The sequence below is a fragment of the Mustela nivalis genome, assembly GCF_964662115.1.
Source record: "Mustela nivalis genome assembly, chromosome: 13".
Classification (NCBI taxonomy): Eukaryota; Metazoa; Chordata; class Mammalia; order Carnivora; family Mustelidae; genus Mustela; species Mustela nivalis.
Genome location: NC_139032.1, coordinates 43992862 through 44002424, shown reverse-complemented (window position 1 = coordinate 44002424; position 9563 = coordinate 43992862). Strand labels below are relative to the sequence as shown.

The 9563-nt window shown below is 37.8% G+C and overlaps 1 long non-coding RNA gene across 1 annotated transcript in view; it reads right to left on the bottom strand.

The window, feature by feature from the left end:
* Positions 1–5830: 5830 nt before the first annotated feature.
* Positions 5831–9563, bottom strand: part of LOC309846455 — a 398332-nt gene continuing 394599 nt past the window's right edge. Inside the window, exon 3 of the long non-coding RNA XR_014301945.1 lies at positions 5831–6079. This is a non-coding gene — a long non-coding RNA (uncharacterized lncRNA). The remainder of the gene's footprint in view (positions 6080–9563) is intronic.

Genomic DNA, 9563 nt, shown 5'->3' with positions numbered 1-9563 from the left:
CCTCTGTGCTGCCACCTCTTTGCACTAGTATCTCTTCAAAAATGGAGGTAAGACTGGGGGCACCTGGGTGGCTTAGTGGGTTAAAACCTCTGCCTTCGGCTCAGGTCATGATCCCAGGTTCTGGGTTCAGGGATCGAGTCCCACATCGGGCTCTCTGCTCGGCAGGGAGCCTGCTTCCCCCCTCCATCTCTGCCTGCCTCTCTGCCTACTTGTGATCTCTGTCTGTCAAATAAATAAATAAAATCTTTTAAAAAAAATGGAGGAAGATTGAAACCTTGAATACGACAATACATCAATGATCTCATTGTGTCAGCAGGAATGGAATCTGATTTAAAATAAAAAGAAGTGACCATTTCTCATAGCAGCAAAATTCCTACACTATCTTTCTTTATGAAGATAGAAATTTGCTCATGGACTATGTAGTTGTTAGTTGCTGAAGAATTTAACAACTAACCAGAGATACAGATAAAAATATATGTATACTAATATTTACTTATATTATCAAAACTCCTATGTTTAAAAGTGTATCAGTAGATGATTAGTTAAGTTACAGTATATCCATTCAAGGGAACATGATACAATTATTTTAAAAGGTAATGTAAATACTTATTTACAACAGGAACAAAGATACTTGATGTGTTGTGGAGGGAAAAGTATGTAGAATGTGATCCTATTTTAGCAAAAGAAGAAAAACAATATTTATAGGGTATATACATTTATAGAAAAAAGTCTGGAAGGATATACACCAAACTGTTAATAATGATTTCCATTCTTGTGACGTTAGATTACGACTATTTTCCAATATTTCCATGTAAGAATTCTTCTGTTTTTCTGCAATGGGCATATATTACTTTTATAAAAAGCAAAAATAAGGCTATTCTTATTTTAGAAGGAAAGGACTATCACCCCCCCCCCAACACACACACACACAAAGATGGTAACCATTGAGTTTATGCTTATGACCTTTGAAAACTGAAACGATGACTATGACATTCCATTGCCCCCTGGTGGAACAATGCAGAATTTTATGAGCATCCTTACTGGCTAAATTTAACCCGTGAAATATTTGAATCCAAAGTCAACTCAATACCAGCTTTAGGATGGAGGGATACTTGCCCCTTTTCATTCTAAGCCAGTTTGATGAATTGAGCCAAGAAACATCCCTTTATACTCAATAAACAATTACAGAAGTCCATGAACTTACCCACAACTAATGAAAGCTATCAATCCTATTTACTTGGGGGTAAATTCCTCATAGCAAGCAAGCTATGTTAGGCCTTCAGGTCTCCTACAGGTTTGGTCCTGGAGTCCAGGTTTAAGTTTAATTTTTGCTTTAGCTTAAGTGTCATAAAAAGTAAGTACTTGGAATCATGCGTGGTACCTAGTGAGTGTTATGTTAGGTATTAACCATTTTCCTGCAACCACCATTTTTACCTCTGTGCTAAAGAAGGACTACAAAGGATATACATGAGATCAGTTGAGTTCCACAGTGCCCCTTTGATCCCCTATATAGGCAAGTGTGATATTCTGTGGCCAGGGCTGTCCACATAGAGTTAGACAGCATTACAGCAGAGGAACCCAGAATGGAGACATTTCTGGGAGTGTCTGTAGACACATCATACTAATACTCAAGGGTCTGTGATACTACCATATAAGGAATTTTCTACTTGCTGTATTTTTATTTCTTATTGCATTAAGGGCCTATGGTGGACTCATAGCCTATCAAAGATATGTTGTCTATGTATATAAAATATCTCTGAGAGATATTCATAAGAAATGAAATATTCAGCACAGGTTACATCTTGTTAGGGAAGGTAGGTGACTGGGGGATGGAGGATATTTTTTCCTATGTATTCTTTTATAACTTTTATTTTTTGTACTCTGTGTATTTATTACTAATCAAAAATAAAATAACTTTTGATGGTTTCCTATAAGGAATAAAACATTGAAACTGCTTAATATGGAATAGTATGTTTTATGATTATTATCATGTTTTTTAGAGAGGGAGAGAGAGAATCTTAAGCAGACTCCATACCTAGCATGGAGCCTGACTCAGGGCTTGATCTCATGACCCTGACATCATGACTTGAGCCAAAATCAAGAGTCATATGCTTAACCAACTGAGTTACCTAGGCATCCCCTGGAATAATACATTTTTAGACATGGCTGGCAATTAGAATAATATATTGCCAAAGTACGAAGACAAAGGGACATGAACACTTACACATAGAATTATCTTGAGTACTGGGATTTAAAGAAAATTTAAACATAATCCCTAACCTAAAAAAATTATCAATCCAGTAGGAAGGCAGAGACTGTAAGAGTAATAAGACAAGGCCAATAGTAGAATAGCACAGAGTATAGATGAAGAATCACTTGACTTAGCACATGTTCTTTGGATAGGGATCTGTGATTCAGACAGGAGGAAGAAACAGAACAATATCTTTATCAGTAAAGCACTTGTATATCATTTCAAAATCTTTATGTAACTACCTTTTGAGTCATTTCTCCCACATGATCAGTCAAATCTGTAATCTCATAAAGTTCACTGTGTATTTTCTCCCTTGTTTTTACAATATTGGAAAAAGATTGCTGTTAGCATCAATCTCTATAGTATGTTGTTTCCCTACCCAAAGATGCACTAAAAATAATATCACAGGAGATATAACTGTATTTTTAAAATCAGAATAGAGGATAAATCTATTTTATATATTTTAAACTTGAGATCAAGAAAAAAGTTGTTGGGTCTTGTTTTTTGTTTTGTTTTGTTTGGTTGTTTTTTTTTTCTCTGACATTCAGCCTCTGCCTTTTGATGAGGCATGTTTATGTTATTTTATTTATGTTTAGGTTTATTTATTTATATTTCTATTTATGTTAAAAATAACTATTGATAAGGTTAGTGGTTCTGGGAGAATCGGACAGCTACATGCAAAAGAATGAAATCAGACCCCTTTCTTACAGCATACCCAAAAATCAACTCAAAATGGATTAAACCCCTAATAAGACCCAAAACTGTAAAACTCCTAGAAGAAAATATAGGGGGAAAGCATGACATCGGTGTTGGCTCCGATTTCATAGATAAGTCACCAAAGATAAAAATGATGAAAGCAAAAATAGACAATTGGGACTATATCAAAATAAAAAGTTTCTGCCCATCATGGGAAATAATCAACAGGGTTTAAAAGCAACTTCCAGAATAAGGGAAATATTTTCAAAGCATATCCTCAATATATATTCTATTTTATATTATTTTATGAGATATGTTATATTTTAATCTTTAAAAATATATAAGGAACTCCTACAATTCAATAGCAAGAAACTAATAACCTGATTTAAAAATGGACTGAAATAGATTTTTATCCAAAAAAGACATACAAATGGGCAAGAAGTACTTGAAAAGATGTTCAGTGTCAATAATCATCAGAAATGTAAATTGAAACCACAGTGAAAATCGCCTCATGTCTGTCAGGGTGGCTATTACTCAAAAAAGCAAGTGTTGATGATGATGTGGGGCAAATGGAACCCTTTTACATTACTGGTAGGAATGGAAAATGGTGTAACTGCTACAGAAAACAGAATAAATTGTTCCTCAAAAAATTAAGAATAAACTGCCCTATGATCCAGCCATCAAACTTCTGGGTTATTTATTTGAAAGAGTTGAAATCAAGATCTTAAAGTGATGTCAGCATTGTCCATATTCACTGTAGCAGTCATCACAATAGCCAAGATGTACAAACAACCCGAATGTCCAGCAATGAAGGAATGGATGAAGAGAACATGAAAGTGGAATACTTACTCTTCAGTCTTTAAAAAAAGAAGGAATTCTGTAATATACAGCAACATGGATGAGCTTGAGGACAATAAGCCTTGAGGACATGATGCTAAGTGAAGAAAGACAAGTATTTCATGATTCCACTTACATGTGGTCCCTAAAATAGCCGAATTCATAGAATCCAAGAGTAGAATTGTGGTTTCCAGGGGCTGGGAGAGGGGAAAACGAGGACCAATGGGCATAAAGTTTCAGTTAACATGTGTATGTCCTAGATCTCTGCTAGACAACATTGTATGTATAATCAACACATTGTATGTGTATGTGCTTTATGAGAGCAGATCTCATGTTAAATGTTCTCATCATAATAATGATAATCAAAAAAGTTGTTAAATCCTACCAGTTACCTAGGTGCTAGGACAAGAAATCACACCTGTTATTTCTCACAGCTCTTAAAGATACGGCAAATTCAGAGTGATTATCACTGAATGAACAAACAATTAGGTGATCCTTGACATTTGAAACTATTACCTATGACCCCTAACACCAAGAGAAATACAAAAGAATATTTATATAAATTTCCTTTTTTTAAGGGTCTAATTTCCTTGTGACAAAATTATCCTTATACTACATTGGCTGCTTCAAAGAATGTTGTTCTGAAAGATCAGTGCACATATTTTTAAAGGACAATAAATATTGCAAAGACTCCTCTTCAGAAGATATGACTGGAGCACAGGTTAAGAAAGTCTTGTCCAGTAGACCCATTGCAAGTCTAGAACTAGAAGAAGCAGAGAAGGAGGAAGGTCAAATTTAAGCTCTCTGGGAGGTCTGACCTGTTCTAGTCAGACTTTCCCCTGCCTTTTGGTCTAAACTCACTAAGTATTTATAATAATATTTTAAAAGTATAATATGTTATTACATGCCAACATCCCCTTGCCCTTACTTAAGGACAAGCATTATTAAGTGCACTCACTCTCATCACATTTCCCAATACTCTTAGAATCAAACACCAATAATAAAGAAAAGTTCTTATTTATGTGCTCCTCACATGGTCAAAAATATGACGAATCATGACTTGCAAGTCAATCATTAAAACTTTAAGAAAACTATCACCACTCAGTTTAAACACCTTTGGCAAATTGTTTAAAAAAAAAAAAAAAAAAAGGATTGGACCACACACAGATTTTCCTTTTTTTTTTTTTGGTCTTTCATCTTGAAAGTTATTTTTCTCTTCTCCCAAAGAACCTGACCTGCTTTAAATCTTCTTCTGCCAGATGATGTAGTGTCTTGCATCACCTTATTAATCTAGATGCAAGGCATTTATTCCAAACTAGAAAATCTGTGTTTAGACAGACCACTTCTTATTTAATGTGGTGGGGTTTTTTTGTTTGTTTGTTTGTTTTGTTTTGTTTTTACAATTTTAGTTATTTCAAGGCAATGAGTTTACAAATGGACTAACAAGCCCCAGCCCATGGATGGGAGATACAATTTATTTTTCCATTGCTAAAAGTAACATATAAGAAACCTAATTTTATATGTGTGTATGTGTGTGTGTGTATTCCCTAAATGTATGGAATTATACATAGGTATATATATGTATATATAAAATATGGTGCTCTGCCAATTCTTCTCAGACAAAATTCTATGAAGTTCTCGCCACCTTTCTCCTTATAGAAAATTTTGAGAATATCACAGACTGCATTTTGCCTTGAGACTAGTAAAGTTTTCCTGCCAATTCCATAAAAGAATGAGGTAGAAAACTGTTCTTTCCAATTTATTCATGTCTCTAATAATGTGAGGTCCCTGTCTGGCCAAAGTAACACATATACCCTCTTCAGGTAAAGGAAAAGTGGAAATTCCAGAATTTACCATCTTGTTATGATGGTTTCCAATGTGAGATAATTAACACCAAAACAAACTCTCCAGAGCTTTCTTTATTCCTCCAAATCCAGATGTGGGAGATGGAATCCCAACTTTCCGTTCTGGCAACTGTCTTCTATTCTAGACATAAACTCTTGAGTTTTCGAAGACTGAAGTTTTCTCTCTGTTCCTCTCCTTTCTCAATATGCAGCCAGTTCACCTGGACATCTGTTTCAGGCTTGAGGTTCAGGTTCAGGGGACAAAGGGGAAGAAAGACCTGCTTCATATTTTCCCAGGGGGATTTCTTCCTACTTTCTGATTTTCTTTTTCATTGGAACCAAGGTCCTCGAAGTACACCATTTCTTTCTTTTCGTTCTTTCTCCTTCCCTCCCTTCACTGCTTGCCTCCTGCAGCAGAGCTCCTTCTGCACTCAAACCTCTCTTCGGGCACCTGAAAGAATAAAGCCATTGTTCGAGGTACACAGCCCGGCTTCCCTTGCACGAGTCTGGTCCACGGCAGCAGCACGAACGGCATGTTGTGGTTCTGACACACCTGGGGACCAGGTGGGGATGTACCCAAACAAACCCAGGAGAGGAGAGCGGGTGACGGACCATTTGCCACACTAGTTAAAACTCTTTTCAAACGTGCTCCCCCCTTCCAAATCTTTGGGGGTATTTTCCACTTCTGGTTGTGCTGGGGCCCAGATGGCTGCAAGCTAACACCCACGTAGTGCTTTTTTGTCTTGAGAAGTCTAGGCTCCAAGAAAGGTAGAAGGCTTCTCAGAGTCTCAGTCTGGGTCCAGCGTTCCTCTGAAAGCCGAATGCGGCAAGAAGGTTCTGGGGAGCAACTCGACTTGTTATGTCCACTCAGTGAGTGGCTCAGGGCCTGCTGCTTTGTGAATAGGGCCTGTGCCCCAGGGCTGATGCATGAAGAGCTAAATTTTGCTATGAATATATTCCAACCTGAAAGAAATGGGTAAGTGCACTCTGTGCAAAGTGTAATTTTCTGAAGCCAGTAGGGAAAACTAGAAAAACATATCAAATCATTACAATCTGCACTTTCCACTAAGGCAGAGGCCTTCTTTGGGGACGTCTGACACACCCAGTCATTCCATGTATGGCTTATTAAATTCAGGCAATAATACCTTAAGAGTCATCATTATTTTATTTTATCTTTTTAAAAGATTTATTTATTTTAAAGAGAGAGAACATATAGGGGCAGGGGAGAAAGGCAGCGGGAGAGGGAGAGAGGAGAGAAGCAGACTCCAGATCTGAGCCAAAACCAAGAGTCTGAGGCTTAATCAACTGTGCTAATCAGGAGCCCTGAGAGTCATCATTCTTTTTTCTTTGTTTATTTATTTGACAGAGAGAGAGGGAGAGCAAGCATGCACAGGGAGGGCAGGGGCAGAGGGAGAAACAGACTCCCAACTGAACAGGAAGCCTGACATGGGGCTGGATCCCAGGACCCTGGGATCATGACCTGAGCCAAAGGCAGACACTTAACCGACTGAGCCACCCAGGTGCCCCGAGAGTCATCATTCTTATTTCACCAAACAGGTAAGAGAGGCTCAGCAAGGGTAAGGACACAAGTTTATCCTTCTCGAAAGACACAGAGGCAAGATTTGAATACAGAGCTTCTGACACCTGAATTCATGATTTTCCTTCTGAGCTATAGCGACCCATATTACTCTGGTCAGACACATGAATAAATCCGTCAGTTGTGATGAACAAGGTGCGGCTGTCCACGTTTACTGTTCTTTGCGACATGGTCTCACTGTGTTTCAAGTGGCCTGTGGATACAAGGGTGGTGACTATCCATGTGTGTCTCGTTTACTCGGGACAATCACTGAGGTGTGGTCCATGAGGTGGTGAAGAGGGCTGACTCTTGCATTCAAACTTTGTCTCTGCCTCTGGGAGATGTAGGACAATTATTTAAACTCCCTGTGCTTAGCTTTCCTCAACAGTGAAAGACAGGTGTCATGGTAGTACTTAACATGCAAGGTCATTATGAGGATTAAATGAGGTCATATATATATAAGGCTTTAGTAAAATGAGTGGCAAACAATATATGCTTCAGAAGATGGCTATTATTTTATAGAGCTATTATATATACAGCAATAATGTATATTTTACATATGTATAAAATAATTATTTTGTAATAGTTAAATTTAAAATAGCCTTATCTATTGATACCATTTCCAGATCTTTCCAAGGATAAACAACATAGTGTATCCGTGACACATAGAATTTATTTACTACATTGCGAACATAACACTTTACATCCATTTGCCTTCTTGAATGTCATAAAAACATTCCCATTTGATAGATGACGATGGTGAGGTTTAGGTGGGGGGTATTACAGCCGAAGGTCCCAAGCGGCTAGGAGTGCTAGGAGTTGCATTTGGGTCTGACTGACTTTGTGTGCTGGCCCCAGTCACTGTGTTCCACTCCCAGTCTGCTCGGCTAGGGACCCATTAATAAAATAATAACCATGGTCTCTGTTTTAACCATCCAAGTAAGTAAAAGTCCATTATGAACAGAAAATACTAAATCAGTTCCCTATTAGCAACAATGGCCATTTTCACTCCTAAAAAGATTAATATGTGTGAGAAGCTCAATTTAAATCTACAATTGGCCAGAGATTAAACTAACACAGGTCTGTTTTGGAAGGAAGCTTTTAAAAGGCCAGAACTGAACTTTTCAAGTTAACGGGATTCAAGCTTTCAATGCTTTCCTTTCTCCTTCCCTTTAACTAAATTCAACTTTGTATTTTTCATCTTGTTTTTGGAGTCTTTCCAGGTCACCTCTGTTAAGAAACACAAGGCCCCTGGCACTGAACTTTTGGGAATGTGCCCACATCTGCCTCTAAATGTCTGCTTGCTTACTTCTGATGTTGCATTCAACACCTAGCTTAAAACAAAGCAGGGCTTGGAACAAAAAGCTACTCAGAGTATGATGGGTCCACTTTACCAGTTAGTGGCCCCAGTGATAGATATAATGAGCAAAAGGGCCTGAAAAGCCCCCAAATAGTTTAATATTTCAAGACAGGGCCATCCAATTTCCATTCAGGGGAGGAAAAAGAACAGTACTACATTAGAGAGAAAGAAAGGAATAAATGATGGTGACAGCTATGGTTGATTCATTGTTTTTTTAAATAATTCTGGAACATTCTAACTATGTTGGTGTCCTATAGAGCCTTCCCAGAGCTCAAGAGGTTTATATATATATATATATATATATATTTATATATATATATATATATATACTTTTATTTATAATAAGGTTTTCATTTTGACATGATACTCCAATTTAAAATGTGAAATTCTTCTTCACTTTAGTTCCTTGGAATCAAATATGTCATTCATCATCTTGGTGGTCCCAGTAAAACGCCCTGAAATTCTCATCCCTGTTTTCAATAGTTACACATCCATCCATATGGTAACAATATCACCACGGGCAAATGCCTGCTACCAGACTCGTCAAATAGTCCAACTTCAGCCCCCTACACCCAGGAATATTTTCTTGTCTCTAAGAAGTAATTTTCAACCTCTATATGATGATGAGAGAACAAATGTGATATTAGCTGAAGTAGTATGTCCTATCGAATGTACCCTCTCGCCCTGGAAGAGAAGAGTGACCACTCACACACACAGGACAAAAAGAGACCGCGGTGTGTTCCTGTTTTAAACTAGATGACCGTCAGTGAATCTTGGAAGAATCAAGTCCAGAGACCACAGCTGCTGCAAGCGGGCTGCTGCAATGGGGCTTTGTGTTTGCCTCTGAACAATAGCTTTCTTATTCCAGAAGCCTGAAGGGAGAGATCTGAAATGAGGAACTGCTCCTACTGGAAAATGAAGAGAAGTAGAAGAATGTCTCTGTTTTGACAGATGATCTCCAGCGTTGGGCTCTGTCAGTGTTCCGCTGAGCCCGTGCAG